Raw genomic sequence first — 16,196 nt, forward strand, 5'->3', positions numbered from 1 at the left:
AAACAAACTTCTTTAAAATGTCATCTGAATTCTTTTTGAAAAACTTTACCAATACAATTTACAGTAAGTTTTATTTTATTTTTTAAGATATTAATTGTTCATGAAAAATGCTAATAAAATTACCACATTAATTACCGACAAAATGTAAACTTTTTAGTGGTCAAAATATCTGAATGAGTGGACGTGTGACTTGAGCCCGATCCCAAAGCACTTGACTAACTTGGTCAACAAAATTTAGCCACATCAACTGATCTCGTGCTGCGTTCGAGGAAATTGGGACTTTAAGTTAAGTTTACTGGAGGTCAAAATCAAAACAAACTGATCACTGTCCACCATTTGGGTTTGTTTAACTTTCACCACTAGGGCTGTTCGATTATGGGAAAGAATAATCAATTATTTTGGCAAGAATTGAAATCATGATTTTTTTTTTAGCAATTAAAAATAGAAACACTATGATTATGCAAGTTCCTTTTGGACCAAGCAGAATTGATAAATTTGTTGGCAAAAACTTGGACTGCGGCTTGTCAACGCTGCATTTTTTAAATGTAAAAAAACAAATTTAAAAAAAGTCAATGAATTAGTTATTCTAAAAAGTGCTAACGTATAAATTTAAACTACGCATGGGGATTTAATTTAAATTTAAAATTAGTGTTGTTTTCTTTTTAACTATTATGCTGATTTATGATAATTGAAATTGAATTTAATTAATTGCACGCCCCTAAATTCCGACCATCCTCGAATGCAGCATATGTGAACATCCGGCCATTTTGCAAGTTCACACACTTACAAACTGTAGAGGTTTTTTTTTTATTTTTTTTGGTTTTAATATTTTTAATTTTGGTGCATGTCCACTGTGAGAGACAATCTAAAAATGAAAAAGGAAAAAAAAAACAATTCAGGCTTTTTTTTCCCCCTTTCTCCAAAAGTATTTGACCACATGCCAATCAGTAAAAATGGCGGCCCTCAAAGATCGGTTCTTGCACAAAAACAGCACGAGACTCAAATTGCAGTTGAAATGCTGCAGGTACAAGCCTTGTGGGGAAACTGTTCTGGACCCGGGACCCGTTGGTTGACGCAGGTCTTTGCCTTTCCGACTGTCCACATCGACCTCCGTCACGCCACAACCTGCAAATCGGCAACAGGAAATTACAACAACAAAAATGTACATTGCACTTCATTTAACTCATTCGCTCGCCACCATTTTCCCATTTCGCAATCCCGTTCGCTCCCGGCTGTTTGACTGGATTCGGACTGATTTTGCAAGGCCCGCAGAAAAATTGGCTTCTATTGCTATCAAAACATGGAAGCTACCAAAAAAAAAAAAAAAGTATATCTCTATCAGTTTCCGTTTAGCCATTAGCATTACAATATAGCAAAGTTTCATCAATTGTCACAATTGAGCTTTTTGTTTTCAAAATGGTCCTGGTTGATCTCTTATACTCTGCTGCCACTTGCTGGCCATTTATGTAATAACTACCATTTCTGCAACCTGTTGTAATTCACGCCACCATTCAGATATGGGGGAGAGATTTGTCTGAAAAATATTCACAAATACAGCTGTGATTTTCAGCATGTCGTTTTAAATTTTATGTGTACATTTTCCATGGCTTTTTGCTTGCGATTTGTCGGTAATGCGTTTTTTTTTTTTTTTTTTTAGGCAAACATCACGCAGTTTCTAAATTTTCACGCATGTTTCATAGAGGTGGTAACCTGTGGCTACCTCACAATACGATACTGCGATTATCGATATATTGCTCAGGTAATGAATCCACAATCTACGATAAAACTAATCATGAAATATCAATATATAAAATACTTTGCAATATAAATTATATGATTGAACTACAGGTAAGCTCGTACGTCTTCTACAGAAGACTTGCGTCCATTTCCCCGCCACTCTTTTGAAGCACTCCCCCTAATGGCCTGCCAAATAATTGCTCAATAAGTCATGAAAAATGCAGTCGTTTGTTATAGTGGCTGTATCTAAAATACAAATATCGCAATACTTGCGTAGACATATCAATAATCTATCGGGAGACAAAGTATCACAATATCGATATGTTGTCGAACACCAAGTGTCTAAAGTCAGAGGAGGAGGAATCCTCTGTCCACAAGGAAGCAGTGTTGCTGTCTCCGTTGATGAGAACGATACATTTCAAATCGGACACTGAAGAACAGAAATCGAGTCTTTCATGATGTTTATTTTTGCACAAGTCAGGGGAACAAAATGGAGCCCTTCGTTTGTTTCCCTTGAGCTCGTTTCGGCCTTCACCCCAACAACACTTCTTCTGCTGTTAAAATTTTCTTCTTCTACACCACTAGAGCAGCAGCTCTGATCTGTATATGTTACTGGATAGCCAATAGAGCAAGACTGCTCAGCGTACGATCAGTTACATTTACAATATCAGAATTGGAGAACATTTGAGACCGTACTTATAGCATCATTTATCATGTTTTAAGCACAAACAAGACTTCAGACATTTTACAACTTGCCTAAAATTCATTTATATATATATATATATATATATATATATCAGTGATGTTTTTTAAATGACCATGTATAGCAAGGCATTTATTTTTTTTATTTCTTAAGAATGACCGTGTATAATAAGGACTTTATTAAAAAAAAAAAAAAAAACGACCATGTATAGTAAGGCGTTTTTTTTCCCCTAAAAAAACGACCATGTATAGTAAGGCGTTTTTATTTTGTTAAAAAACCGACCATGTATAGTAAGGCTTTTTTTCCCCCTGAAAAAACGACCATGTATAGTAAGGCATTTTTTTTCCCCTAAAAAAACGACCATGTATAGTAAGCCGTTTTTTTCCCCCTAAAAAAACGACCATGTATAGTAAGGCTTTTTTTTTCCCCTAAAAAAACGACCATGTATAGTAAGGCGTTTTTATTTTGTTAAAAAAACGACCATGTATAGTAAGGCGTTTTTATTTTGTTAAAAAAACGACCATGTATAGTAAGGCGTTTTTATTTTGTTAAAAAAACGACCATGTATAGTAAGGCTTTTTTTTCCCCCTAAAAAAACGACCATGTATAGTAAGGCGTTTTTATTTTGTTAAAAAAACGACCATGTATAGGAAGGCGTTTTTATTTTGTTAAAAAAACGACCATGTATAGTAAGGCGTTTTTTCCCCCCTAAAAAAACGACCATGGATAGTAAGGCGGTTTTTTTTCCCCCGAAAAAAACGGCCATGTATAGTAAGGCATTTTTATTTTGTTAAAAAAAAAAAAACGACCGTGTATAGTAAGGCTTTTTTTTTCCCCCCTAAAAAAAACGACCATGTATAGTAAGGCTTTTTTTTCCCCTAAAAAAACCACCATGTATAGTAAGGCGTTTTTATGTTGTTAAAAAAACGACCATGTATAGTAAGGCGTTTTTATTTTGTTAAAAAAAATGACCATGTATAGTAAGGCGTTTTTATTTTGTTAAAAAAACGACCATGTATAGTAAGGCGTTTTTTTATTTTGTTAAAAAAACGACCATGTATAGTAAGCCGTTTTTTTCCCCCTAAAAAAACGACCATGTATAGTAAGGCTTTTTTTCTCCCCTAAAAAAACGACCATGTATAGTAAGGCTTTTTTTTCCCCCTAAAAAAACGACCATGTATAGTAAGGCGTTTTTATTTTGTTAAAAAAACGACCATGTATAGGAAGGCGTTTTTATTTTGTTAAAAAAACGACCATGTATAGTAAGGCGTTTTTTTCCCCCTCAAAAAACGACCATGTATAGTAAGGCGTTTTTTTTCCCTAAAAAAAATGACCATGTATAGTAAGGCGTTTTTTTGGTAAAAAAACGACCATGTATAGTAAGGCGTTTTTTTTCCCCTAAAAAAAACGAACATGTATAGGAAGGCGTTTTTTTCCCCCTAAAAAAACGACCATGTATAGTAAGGCGTTTTTTTTCCCCTAAAAAAAACGAACATGTATAGGAAGGCGTTTTTTGGGTAAAAAAACGACCATGTATAGTAAGGCGTTTTTTTTCCCCTTAAAAAAAACGAACATGTATAGGAAGGCGTTTTTTTCCCCCTAAAAAAACGACCATGTATAGTAAGGCTTTTTTTTCCCCCTAAAAAAACGACCATGTATAGTAAGGCGTTTTTATTTTGTTAAAAAAATGACTATGTATAGTAAGGCGTTTTTTTTTCCCCTCAAAAAACGACCATGTATAGAAAGGCGTTTTTATTTTGTTAAAAAAAACGACCATGTATAGTAAGGCGTTTTTATTTTGTTAAAAAAAATGACCATGTATAGTAAGGCGTTTTTTTCCCCCTAAAAAAACGACCATGTATAGTAAGGCGTTTTTATTTTGTTAAAAAAACGACCATGTATAGTAAGGCGTTTTTTTTTTCCCCTAAAAAAACGACCATGTATAGTAAGGCGTTTTTTTTCCCCCTAAAAAAACGACCATGTATAGTAAGGCGTTTTTATTTTGTTAAAAAAACGACCATGTATAGTAAGGCGTTTTTTTTTCCCCTCAAAAAACTACCATGTATAGTAAGGCGTTTTTATTTTGTGAAAAAAAAACGACCATGTATAGTAAGGCGTTTTTATTTTGTTAAAAAAACGACCATGTATAGTAAGGCTTTTTTTTTCCCCTAAAAAAAACGACCATGTATAGTAAGGCGTTTTTTTCCCCCTAAAAAAACGACCATATATAGTAAGGCGTTTTTTCCCCCCTAAAAAAACGACCATGTATAGTAAGGCTTTTTTTTTCCCCTAAAAAAACGACCATGTATAGTAAGGCGTTTTTTTTTTGTTAAAAAAACGACCATGTATATAGTAAGGCGTTTTTATTTTGTTAAAAAAACGACCATGTATAGTAAGGCGTTTTTTTTCCCCCTCAAAAAACGACCATTTATAGTAAGGCGTTTTTTTTCCCTAAAAAAAATGACCATGTATAGTAAGGCGTTTTTTTGTTAAAAAAACGACCATGTATAGTAAGGTGTTTTTTTTCCCCTAAAAAAAACGAACATGTATAGGAAGGCGTTTTTTTGGTAAAAAAACGACCATGTATAGTAAGGCGTTTTTTTGGTAAAAAAACGACCATGTATAGTAAGGCGTTTTTTTCCCCCTAAAAAAACGACCATGTATAGTAAGGCTTTTTTTTCCCCTAAAAAAAACGACCATGTATAGTAAGGCGTTTTTTTCCCCCTAAAAAAACGACCATGTATAGTAAGGCGTTTTTTTCCCCCCTAAAAAAACGACCATGTATAGTAAGGCTTTTTTTTCCCCTAAAAAAAACGACCATGTATAGTAAGGCGTTTTTTTCCCCCCTAAAAAAACGACCATGTATAGTAAGGCTTTTTTTTCCCCTAAAAAAAACGACCATGTATAGTAAGGCGTTTTTTTTCCCCTAAAAAAACGACCATGGATAGTAAGGCGTTTTTTTCCCCCTAAAAAAACGACCATGTATAGTAAGGCGTTTTTTTCCCCCTAAAAAAACGACCATGTATAGTAAGGCTTTTTTTTCCCCCTAAAAAAACGACCATGTATAGTAAGGCGTTTTTTTTTTGTTAAAAAAACGACCATGTATAGTAAGGCGTTTTTATTTTGTTAAAAAAACGACCATGTATAGGAAGGCGTTTTTATTTTGTTAAAAAAACGACCATGTATAGTAAGGCGTTTTTTTCCCCCTCAAAAAACGACCATGTATAGTAAGGCGTTTTTTTCCCCTAAAAAAAATGACCATGTATAGTAAGGCGTTTTTTTGGTAAAAAAAACGACCATGTATAGTAAGGCGTTTTTTTTCCCCTAAAAAAAACGAACATGTATAGGAAGGCGTTTTTATTTTGTTAAAAAAACGACCATGTATAGTAAGGCGTTTTTTTCCCCCTAAAAAAACGACCATGTATAGTAAGGCGTTTTTTCCCCCCTAAAAAAAACGAACATGTATAGGAAGGCGTTTTTTTGGTAAAAAAACGACCATGTATAGTAAGGCGTTTTTTTTCCCCTAAAAAAAACGAACATGTATAGGAAGGCGTTTTTTTTCCCCCTAAAAAAACGACCATGTATAGTAAGGCGTTTTTTTTCCCCTAAAAAAACGACCATGTATAGTAAGGCGGTTTTTTTTCCCCTAAAAAAACGACAATGTATAGTAAGGCGTTTTTTTCCCCCCTAAAAAAACGACCATGTATAGTAAGGCGTTTTTATTTTGTTAAAAAAACAACCATGTATAGTAAGGCGGTTTTTTCCCCCTAAAAAAACGACCATGTATAGTAAGGCGTTTTTATTTTGTTAAAAAAACGACCATGTATAGTAAGGCTTTTTTATTTTGTTAAAAAAACGACCATGTATAGTAAGGCTTTTTTTTCCCCTAAAAAAACGACCATGTATAGTAAGGCGTTTTTATTTTGTTAAAAAAACGACCATGTATAGTAAGGCTTTTTTATTTTGTTAAAAAAACGACCATGTATAGTAAGGCTTTTTTTCCCCCTAAAAAAACGACCATGTATAGTAAGGCGTTTTTATTTTTGTTAAAAAAACGACCATGTATAGTAAGGCGTTTTTATTTTTGTTAAAAAAACGACCATGTATAGTAAGGCGTTTTTTTCCCCTAAAAAAACGACCATGTATAGTAAGGCGTTTTTTTTTTCCCCTAAAAAAACTACCATGTATAGTAAAGCGTTTTTATTTTGTTAAAAAAACGACCATGTATAGTAAGCCGTTTTTTTCCCCCTAAAAAAACGACCATGTATAGTAAGGCGTTTTTATTTTGTTAAAAAAACGACCATGTATAGTAAGGCGTTTTTTTTTCCCCTCAAAAAACGACCATGTATAGTAAGGCGTTTTTTTTCCCCTCAAAAAACGACCATGTATAGTAAGGCGTTTTTTCCCCCCTAAAAAAACGACCATGTATAGTAAGGTGTTTTTATTTTGTTAAAAAAACGACCATGTATAGTAAGGCGGTTTTTTTTCCCCTCAAAAAACGACCATGTATAGTAAGGCGTTTTTATTTTGTTAAAAAAACGACCATGTATAGTAAGGCGTTTTTATTTTGTTAAAAAAACAACCATGTATAGTAAGGCGTTTTTTTCCCCTAAAAAAACGACCGTGTATAGGAAGGCGTTTTTATTTTGTTAAAAAAACGACCATGTATAGTAAGGCGTTTTTATTTTGTTAAAAAAACGACCATGTATAGTAAGGCGTTTTTATTTTGTTAAAAAAACGACCATGTATAGTAAGGCGTTTTTTTCCCCCTAAAAAAACGACCATGTATAGGAAGGCGTTTTTATTTTGTTAAAAAAACGACCATGTATAGTAAGGCGTTTTTTTCCCCCTAAAAAAACGACCATGTATAGTAAGGCGTTTTTTTTTCCCCCTAAAAAAAACGAACATGTATAGGAAGGCGTTTTTTTTCCCCTAAAAAAACTACCATGTATAGTAAGGCGTTTTTATTTTGTGAAAAAAAAACGACCATGTATAGTAAGGCGTTTTTATTTTGTTAAAAAAACGACCATGTATAGTAAGGCGTTTTTTTCCCCTTAAAAAAACGACCATGTATAGTAAGGCGTTTTTATTTTGTTAAAAAAACAACCATGTATAGTAAGGCGTTTTTTTTCCCCTAAAAAAACGACCATGTATAGTAAGGCGTTTTTTTGGTAAAAAAAACGACCATGTATAGTAAGGCGTTTTTTTTCCCCTAAAAAAAAACAACATGTATAGGAAGGCGTTTTTTTCCCCCTAAAAAAACGACCATGTATAGTAAGGCGTTTTTTTCCCCCTAAAAAAAACGAACATGTATAGGAAGGCGTTTTTTTGGTAAAAAAACGACCATGTATAGTAAGGCGTTTTTTTTCCCCCAAAAAAAACGAACATGTATAGGAAGGCGTTTTTTTTCCCCTAAAAAAACGACCATGTATAGTAAGGCGGTTTTTTTCCCCCTAAAAAAACGACAATGTATAGTAAGGCGTTTTTTTCCCCCCTAAAAAAACGACCATGTATAGTAAGGCGTTTTTTTTCCCCTAAAAAAAACGACCATGTATAGTAAGGCGTTTTTATTTTGTTAAAAAAACAACCATGTATAGTAAGGCGTTTTTTTCCCCCTAAAAAAACGACCATGTATAGTAAGGCGTTTTTATTTTGTTAAAAAAACGACCATGTATAGTAAGGCTTTTTTATTTTGTTAAAAAAACGACCATGTATAGTAAGGCGTTTTTATTTTGTTAAAAAAACGACCATGTATAGTAAGGCGTTTTTATTTTGTGAAAAAAAACGACCATGTATAGTAAGGCGTTTTTTTCCCCTAAAAAAACGACCATGTATAGTAAGGCGTTTTTTTTCCCTAAAAAAAATGACCATGTATAGTAAGGCGTTTTTTTGGTAAAAAAAACGACCATGTATAGTAAGGCGTTTTTTTTCCCCTAAAAAAAACGAACATGTATAGGAAGGCGTTTTTTTCCCCCTAAAAAAACGACCATGTATAGTAAGGCGTTTTTTTCCCCCTAAAAAAAACGAACATGTATAGGAAGGCGTTTTTTTGGTAAAAAAACGACCATGTATAGTAAGGCGTTTTTTTTTCCCCTAAAAAAAACGAACATGTATAGTAAGGCGTTTTTTTTCCCCTAAAAAAACGACAATGTATAGTAAGGCGTTTTTTTTCCCCCCTAAAAAAACGACCATGTATAGTAAGGCGTTTTTATTTTGTTAAAAAAACGACCATGTATAGTAAGGCTTTTTTATTTTGTTAAAAAAACGACCATGTATAGTAAGGCGTTTTTATTTTGTTAAAAAAACAACCATGTATAGTAAGGCGTTTTTTTCCCCCTAAAAAAACGACCATGTATAGTAAGGCGTTTTTATTTTGTTAAAAAAACGACCATGTATAGTAAGGCTTTTTTATTTTGTTAAAAAAACGACCATGTATAGTAAGGCGTTTTTATTTTTGTTAAAAAAACAACCATGTATAGTAAGGCGTTTTTTTCCCCCTAAAAAAACGACCATGTATAGTAAGGCGTTTTTATTTTGTTAAAAAAACGACCATGTATAGTAAGGCTTTTTTATTTTGTTAAAAAAACGACCATGTATAGTAAGGCTTTTTTATTTTGTTAAAAAAACGACCATGTATAGTAAGGCTTTTTTTTCCCCTAAAAAAACGACCATGTATAGTAAGGCGTTTTTATTTTGTTAAAAAAACGACCATGTATAGTAAGGCTTTTTTATTTTGTTAAAAAAACGACCATGTATAGTAAGGCTTTTTTTCCCCCTAAAAAAACGACCATGTATAGTAAGGCGTTTTTTTTTCCCCCTAAAAAAACGACCATGTATAGTAAGGCGTTTTTATTTTTGTTAAAAAAACGACCATGTATAGTAAGGCGTTTTTATTTTGTTAAAAAAACGACCATGTATAGTAAGGCTTTTTTTCCCCCTAAAAAAACGACCATGTATAGTAAGGCGTTTTTTTTTCCCCCTAAAAAAACGACCATGTATAGTAAGGCGTTTTTATTTTTGTTAAAAAAACGACCATGTATAGTAAGGCGTTTTTATTTTTGTTAAAAAAACGACCATGTATAGTAAGGCGTTTTTTTCCCCTAAAAAAACGACCATGTATAGTAAGGCGTTTTTTTTTTCCCCTAAAAAAACTACCATGTATAGTAAAGCGTTTTTATTTTGTTAAAAAAACGACCATGTATAGTAAGCCGTTTTTTTCCCCCTAAAAAAACGACCATGTATAGTAAGGCGTTTTTTTTTCCACTAAAAAAACGACCATGTATAGTAAAGCGTTTTTTTGTTAAAAAAATAACCATGTATAGTAAGGCGTTTTATTTCCCCCTAAAAAAACGACCATGTATAGTAAGGCGTTTTTTTCCCCTAAAAAAACGACCATGTATAGTAAGGCGTTTTTATTTTGTTAAAAAAACGACCATGTATAGTAAGGCTTTTTTTTTCCCCTAAAAAAAACGACCATGTATAGTAAGGCGTTTTTTTCCCCCTAAAAAAACGACCATATATAGTAAGGCGTTTTTTCCCCCCTAAAAAAACGACCATGTATAGTAAGGCTTTTTTTTTCCCCTAAAAAAACGACCATGTATAGTAAGGCTTTTTTTTCCCCCTAAAAAAACGACCATGTATAGTAAGGCGTTTTTTTTTTGTTAAAAAAACGACCATGTATATAGTAAGGCGTTTTTATTTTGTTAAAAAAACGACCATGTATAGTAAGGCGTTTTTTTTCCCCCTCAAAAAACGACCATTTATAGTAAGGCGTTTTTTTTCCCTAAAAAAAATGACCATGTATAGTAAGGCGTTTTTTTGTTAAAAAAACGACCATGTATAGTAAGGCGTTTTTATTTTGTGAAAAAAAAACGACCATGTATAGTAAGGCGTTTTTATTTTGTTAAAAAAACGACCATGTATAGTAAGGCGTTTTTTTCCCCTTAAAAAAACGACCATGTATAGTAAGGCGTTTTTATTTTGTTAAAAAAACAACCATGTATAGTAAGGCGTTTTTTTCCCCTAAAAAAACGACCATGTATAGTAAGGCGTTTTTTTGGTAAAAAAAACGACCATGTATAGTAAGGCGTTTTTTTTCCCCTAAAAAAAACGAACATGTATAGGAAGGCGTTTTTTTCCCCCTAAAAAAACGACCATGTATAGTAAGGCGTTTTTTTCCCCCTAAAAAAAACGAACATGTATAGGAAGGCGTTTTTTTGGTAAAAAAACGACCATGTATAGTAAGGCGTTTTTTTTCCCCTAAAAAAAACGAACATGTATAGGAAGGCGTTTTTTTTCCCCCTAAAAAAACGACCATGTATAGTAAGGCGTTTTTTTTCCCCTAAAAAAACGACCATGTATAGTAAGGCGGTTTTTTTTCCCCTAAAAAAACGACAATGTATAGTAAGGCGTTTTTTTCCCCCCTAAAAAAACGACCATGTATAGTAAGGCGTTTTTTTTCCCCTAAAAAAAACGACCATGTATAGTAAGGCGTTTTTATTTTGTTAAAAAAACAACCATGTATAGTAAGGCGTTTTTTCCCCCCTAAAAAAACGACCATGTATATAGTAAGGCGTTTTTATTTTGTTAAAAAAACGACCATGTATAGTAAGGCTTTTTTATTTTGTTAAAAAAACGACCATGTATAGTAAGGCTTTTTTTCCCCCTAAAAAAACGACCATGTATAGTAAGGCGTTTTTATTTTGTTAAAAAAACGACCATGTATAGTAAGGCTTTTTTATTTTGTTAAAAAAACGACCATGTATAGTAAGGCGTTTTTATTTTGTTAAAAAAACGACCATGTATAGTAAGGCGTTTTTTTCCCCTAAAAAAACGACCATGTATAGTAAGGCGTTTTTTTTTTCCCCTAAAAAAACTACCATGTATAGTAAAGCGTTTTTATTTTGTTAAAAAAACGACCATGTATAGTAAGCCGTTTTTTTCCCCCTAAAAAAACGACCATGTATAGTAAGGCGTTTTTTTTCCCACTAAAAAAACGACCATGTATAGTAAAGCGTTTTTTTGTTAAAAAAAATAACCATGTATAGTAAGGCGTTTTATTTCCCCCTAAAAAAACGACCATGTATAGTAAGGCGTTTTTTTCCCCTCAAAAAACGACCATGTATAGTAAGGCGTTTTTATTTTGTTAAAAAAACGACCATGTATAGTAAGGCGTTTTTTTTTCCCCTCAAAAAACGACCATGTATAGTAAGGCGTTTTTTTTCCCCTCAAAAAACGACCATGTATAGTAAGGCGTTTTTTCCCCCCTAAAAAAACGACCATGTATAGTAAGGTGTTTTTATTTTGTTAAAAAAACGACCATGTATAGTAAGGCGTTTTTTTTTCCCCTCAAAAAACGACCATGTATAGTAAGGCGTTTTTATTTTGTTAAAAAAACGACCATGTATAGTAAGGCGTTTTTATTTTGTTAAAAAAACAACCATGTATAGTAAGGCGTTTTTTTCCCCTAAAAAAACGACCGTGTATAGGAAGGCGTTTTTATTTTGTTAAAAAAACGACCATGTATAGTAAGGCGTTTTTATTTTGTTAAAAAAACGACCATGTATAGTAAGGCGTTTTTATTTTGTTAAAAAAACGACCATGTATAGTAAGGCGTTTTTTTCCCCCTAAAAAAACGACCATGTATAGGAAGGCGTTTTTATTTTGTTAAAAAAACGACCATGTATAGTAAGGCGTTTTTTTCCCCCTAAAAAAACGACCATGTATAGTAAGGCGTTTTTTTTTCCCCCTAAAAAAAACGACCATGTATAGTAAGGCGTTTTTATTTTGTTAAAAAAATGACCATGTATAGGAAGGCGTTTTTTTTCCCCTAAAAAAACTACCATGTATAGTAAGGCGTTTTTATTTTGTGAAAAAAAAACCGACCATGTATAGTAAGGCGTTTTTATTTTGTTAAAAAAACGACCATGTATAGTAAGGCGTTTTTTTCCCCTTAAAAAAACGACCATGTATAGTAAGGCGTTTTTATTTTGTTAAAAAAACAACCATGTATAGTAAGGCGTTTTTTCCCCCTAAAAAAACGACCATGTATAGTAAGGCGTTTTTTTTCCCCTAAAAAAACGACCATGTATAGTAAGGCGTTTTTTTCCCCCTAAAAAAACGACCATGTATAGTAAGGCGTTTTTATTTTGTTAAAAAAACGACCATGTATAGTAAGGCTTTTTTTTTCCCCTAAAAAAAACGACCATGTATAGTAAGGCGTTTTTTTCCCCCTAAAAAAACGACCATGTATAGTAAGGCGTTTTTTTCCCCCTAAAAAAACGACCATGTATAGTAAGGCGTTTTTTCCCCCCTAAAAAAACGACCATGTATAGTAAGGCTTTTTTTTTCCCCTAAAAAAACGACCATGTATAGTAAGGCTTTTTTTTCCCCCTAAAAAAACGACCATGTATAGTAAGGCGTTTTTATTTTGTTAAAAAAACGACCATGTATAGGAAGGCGTTTTTATTTTGTTAAAAAAACGACCATGTATAGGAAGGCGTTTTTTTTTTGTTAAAAAAACGACCATGTATAGTAAGGCGTTTTTTTGTTAAAAAAACGACCATGTATAGTAAGGTGGTTTTTTTCCCCTAAAAAAAACGAACATGTATAGGAAGGCGTTTTTTTGGTAAAAAAACGACCATGTATAGTAAGGCGTTTTTTTCCCCCTAAAAAAACGACCATGTATAGTAAGGCGTTTTTTTCCCCCCTAAAAAAACGACCATGTATAGTAAGGCGTTTTTTTCCCCTAAAAAAAACGACCATGTATAGTAAGGCGTTTTTTTTCCCCTAAAAAAACGACCATGTATAGTAAGGCGTTTTTTTCCCCCTAAAAAAACGACCATGTATAGTAAGGCGTTTTTTCCCCCCTAAAAAAACGACCATGTATAGTAAGGCTTTTTTTTTCCCCTAAAAAAACGACCATGTATAGTAAGGCTTTTTTTTCCCCCTAAAAAAACGACCATGTATAGTAAGGCGTTTTTTTTTTGTTAAAAAAACGACCATGTATAGTAAGGCGTTTTTATTTTGTTAAAAAAACGACCATGTATAGGAAGGCGTTTTTATTTTGTTAAAAAAACGACCATGTATAGTAAGGCGTTTTTTTTCCCTAAAAAAAATGACCATGTATAGTAAGGCGTTTTTTTGGTAAAAAAACGACCATGTATAGTAAGGCGTTTTTTTTCCCTAAAAAAAATGACCATGTATAGTAAGGCGTTTTTTTGGTAAAAAAACGACCATGTATAGTAAGGCGTTTTTTTCCCCCTAAAAAAACGACCATGTATAGTAAGGCGTTTTTTCCCCCCTAAAAAAACGACCATGTATAGTAAGGCTTTTTTTTTCCCCTAAAAAAACGACCATGTATAGTAAGGCTTTTTTTTCCCCCTAAAAAAACGACCATGTATAGTAAGGCGTTTTTTTTTTGTTAAAAAAACGACCATGTATAGTAAGGCGTTTTTATTTTGTTAAAAAAACGACCATGTATAGGAAGGCGTTTTTATTTTGTTAAAAAAACGACCATGTATAGTAAGGCGTTTTTTTTCCCCCTCAAAAAACGACCATGTATAGTAAGGTGGTTTTTTTCCCCTAAAAAAAACGAACATGTATAGGAAGGCGTTTTTTTGGTAAAAAAACGACCATGTATAGTAAGGCGTTTTTTTCCCCCTAAAAAAACGACCATGTATAGTAAGGCGTTTTTTTTCCCCTAAAAAAACGACCATGTATAGTAAGGCGTTTTTTTTTCCCCTAAAAAAACGACCATGTATAGTAAGGCGTTTTTTTCCCCCCTAAAAAAACGACCATGTATAGTAAGGCGTTTTTTCCCCCCTAAAAAAACGACCATGTATAGTAAGGCTTTTTTTTTCCCCTAAAAAAACGACCATGTATAGTAAGGCTTTTTTTTCCCACTAAAAAAACGACCATGTATAGTAAGGCGTTTTTATTTTGTTAAAAAAACGACCATGTATAGTAAGGCGTTTTTATTTTGTTAAAAAAACGACCATGTATAGGAAGGCGTTTTTATTTTGTTAAAAAAACGACCATGTATAGTAAGGCGTTTTTTTGGTAAAAAAACGACCATGTATAGTAAGGCGTTTTTTTTCCCCTAAAAAAAACGAACATGTATAGGAAGGCGTTTTTTTCCCCCTAAAAAAACGACCATGTATAGTAAGGCGTTTTTTTCCCCCTAAAAAAACGACCATGTATAGTAAGGCGTTTTTTTTCCCCTAAAAAAAACGAACATGTATAGGAAGGCGTTTTTTTGGTAAAAAAACGACCATGTATAGTAAGGCGTTTTTTTTCCCCTAAAAAAAACGAACATGTATAGGAAGGCGTTTTTTTTCCCCTAAAAAAACGACCATGTATAGTAAGGCGTTTTTTTCCCCCCTAAAAAAACGACCATGTATAGTAAGGCGTTTTTTTTCCCCTAAAAAAAACGACCATGTATAGTAAGGCGTTTTTATTTTGTTAAAAAAACAACCATGTATAGTAAGGCTTTTTTATTTTGTTAAAAAAACGACCATGTATAGTAAGGCTTTTTTATTTTGTTAAAAAAACGACCATGTATAGTAAGGCTTTTTTATTTTGTTAAAAAAACGACCATGTATAGTAAGGCTTTTTTTTCCCCTAAAAAAACGACCATGTATAGTAAGGCGTTTTTTTTTTCCCCTAAAAAAACGACCATGTATAGTAAGGCGTTTTTTTTTTCCCCTAAAAAAACGACCATGTATAGTAAGGCTTTTTTTTTCCCCTAAAAAAACGACCATGTATAGTAAGGCTTTTTTTTCCCCCTAAAAAAACGACCATGTATAGTAAGGCGTTTTTATTTTGTTAAAAAAACGACCATGTATAGTAAGGCGTTTTTATTTTGTTAAAAAAACGACCATGTATAGGAAGGCGTTTTTATTTTGTTAAAAAAACGACCATGTATAGTAAGGCGTTTTTTTGTTAAAAAAACGACCATGTATAGTAAGGTGGTTTTTTTCCCCTAAAAAAAACGAACATGTATAGGAAGGCGTTTTTTTGGTAAAAAAACGACCATGTATAGTAAGGCGTTTTTTTCCCCCTAAAAAAACGACCATGTATAGTAAGGCGTTTTTTTTCCCCTAAAAAAACGACCATGTATAGTAAGGCGTTTTTTTTTCCCCTAAAAAAACGACCATGTATAGTAAGGCGTTTTTTTCCCCCCTAAAAAAACGACCATGTATAGTAAGGCTTTTTTTCCCCTAAAAAAAACGACCATGTATAGTAAGGCGTTTTTTTTCCCCTAAAAAAACGACCATGTATAGTAAGGCGTTTTTTTCCCCCTAAAAAAACGACCATGTATAGTAAGGCGTTTTTTCCCCCCTAAAAAAACGACCATGTATAGTAAGGCTTTTTTTTTCCCCTAAAAAAACGACCATGTATAGTAAGGCTTTTTTTTTCCCCTAAAAAAACGACCATGTATAGTAAGGCGTTTTTTTTTTGTTAAAAAAACGACCATGTATAGTAAGGCGTTTTTATTTTGTTAAAAAAACGACCATGTATAGGAAGGCGTTTTTATTTTGTTAAAAAAACGACCATGTATAGTAAGGCGTTTTTTTTTCCCCTCAAAAAACGACCATGTATAGTAAGGCGTTTTTTTTCCCTAAAAAAAATGACCATGTATAGTAAGGCGTTTTTTTGGTAAAAAAACGACCATGTATAGTAAGGCGTTTTTTTTCCCTAAAAAAAATGACCATGTATAGTAAGGCGTTTTTTTGGTAAAAAAACGACCATGTAT

The 16,196-nt window shown here is 32.9% G+C and overlaps 1 protein-coding gene and 1 long non-coding RNA gene across 2 annotated transcripts in view; one reads left to right on the forward strand and one right to left on the reverse strand.

The window, feature by feature from the left end:
- Positions 1–16,196, forward strand: part of LOC144010435 (uncharacterized) — a 34,745-nt gene that overhangs the window by 15,760 nt on the left and 2,789 nt on the right. The gene's annotated exons all lie outside the window — the stretch shown is intronic.
- LOC144010437 (uncharacterized) overlaps positions 1–16,196 on the reverse strand; it is an 87,757-nt gene that overhangs the window by 824 nt on the left and 70,737 nt on the right. The window contains exon 3 of the long non-coding RNA XR_013281219.1: positions 1,033–1,125. This is a non-coding gene — a long non-coding RNA (uncharacterized LOC144010437). The remainder of the gene's footprint in view (positions 1–1,032; positions 1,126–16,196) is intronic.

This window comes from Festucalex cinctus, chromosome 21 (genome assembly GCF_051991245.1).
Source record: "Festucalex cinctus isolate MCC-2025b chromosome 21, RoL_Fcin_1.0, whole genome shotgun sequence".
Taxonomy (NCBI): domain Eukaryota; kingdom Metazoa; phylum Chordata; class Actinopteri; order Syngnathiformes; family Syngnathidae; genus Festucalex; species Festucalex cinctus.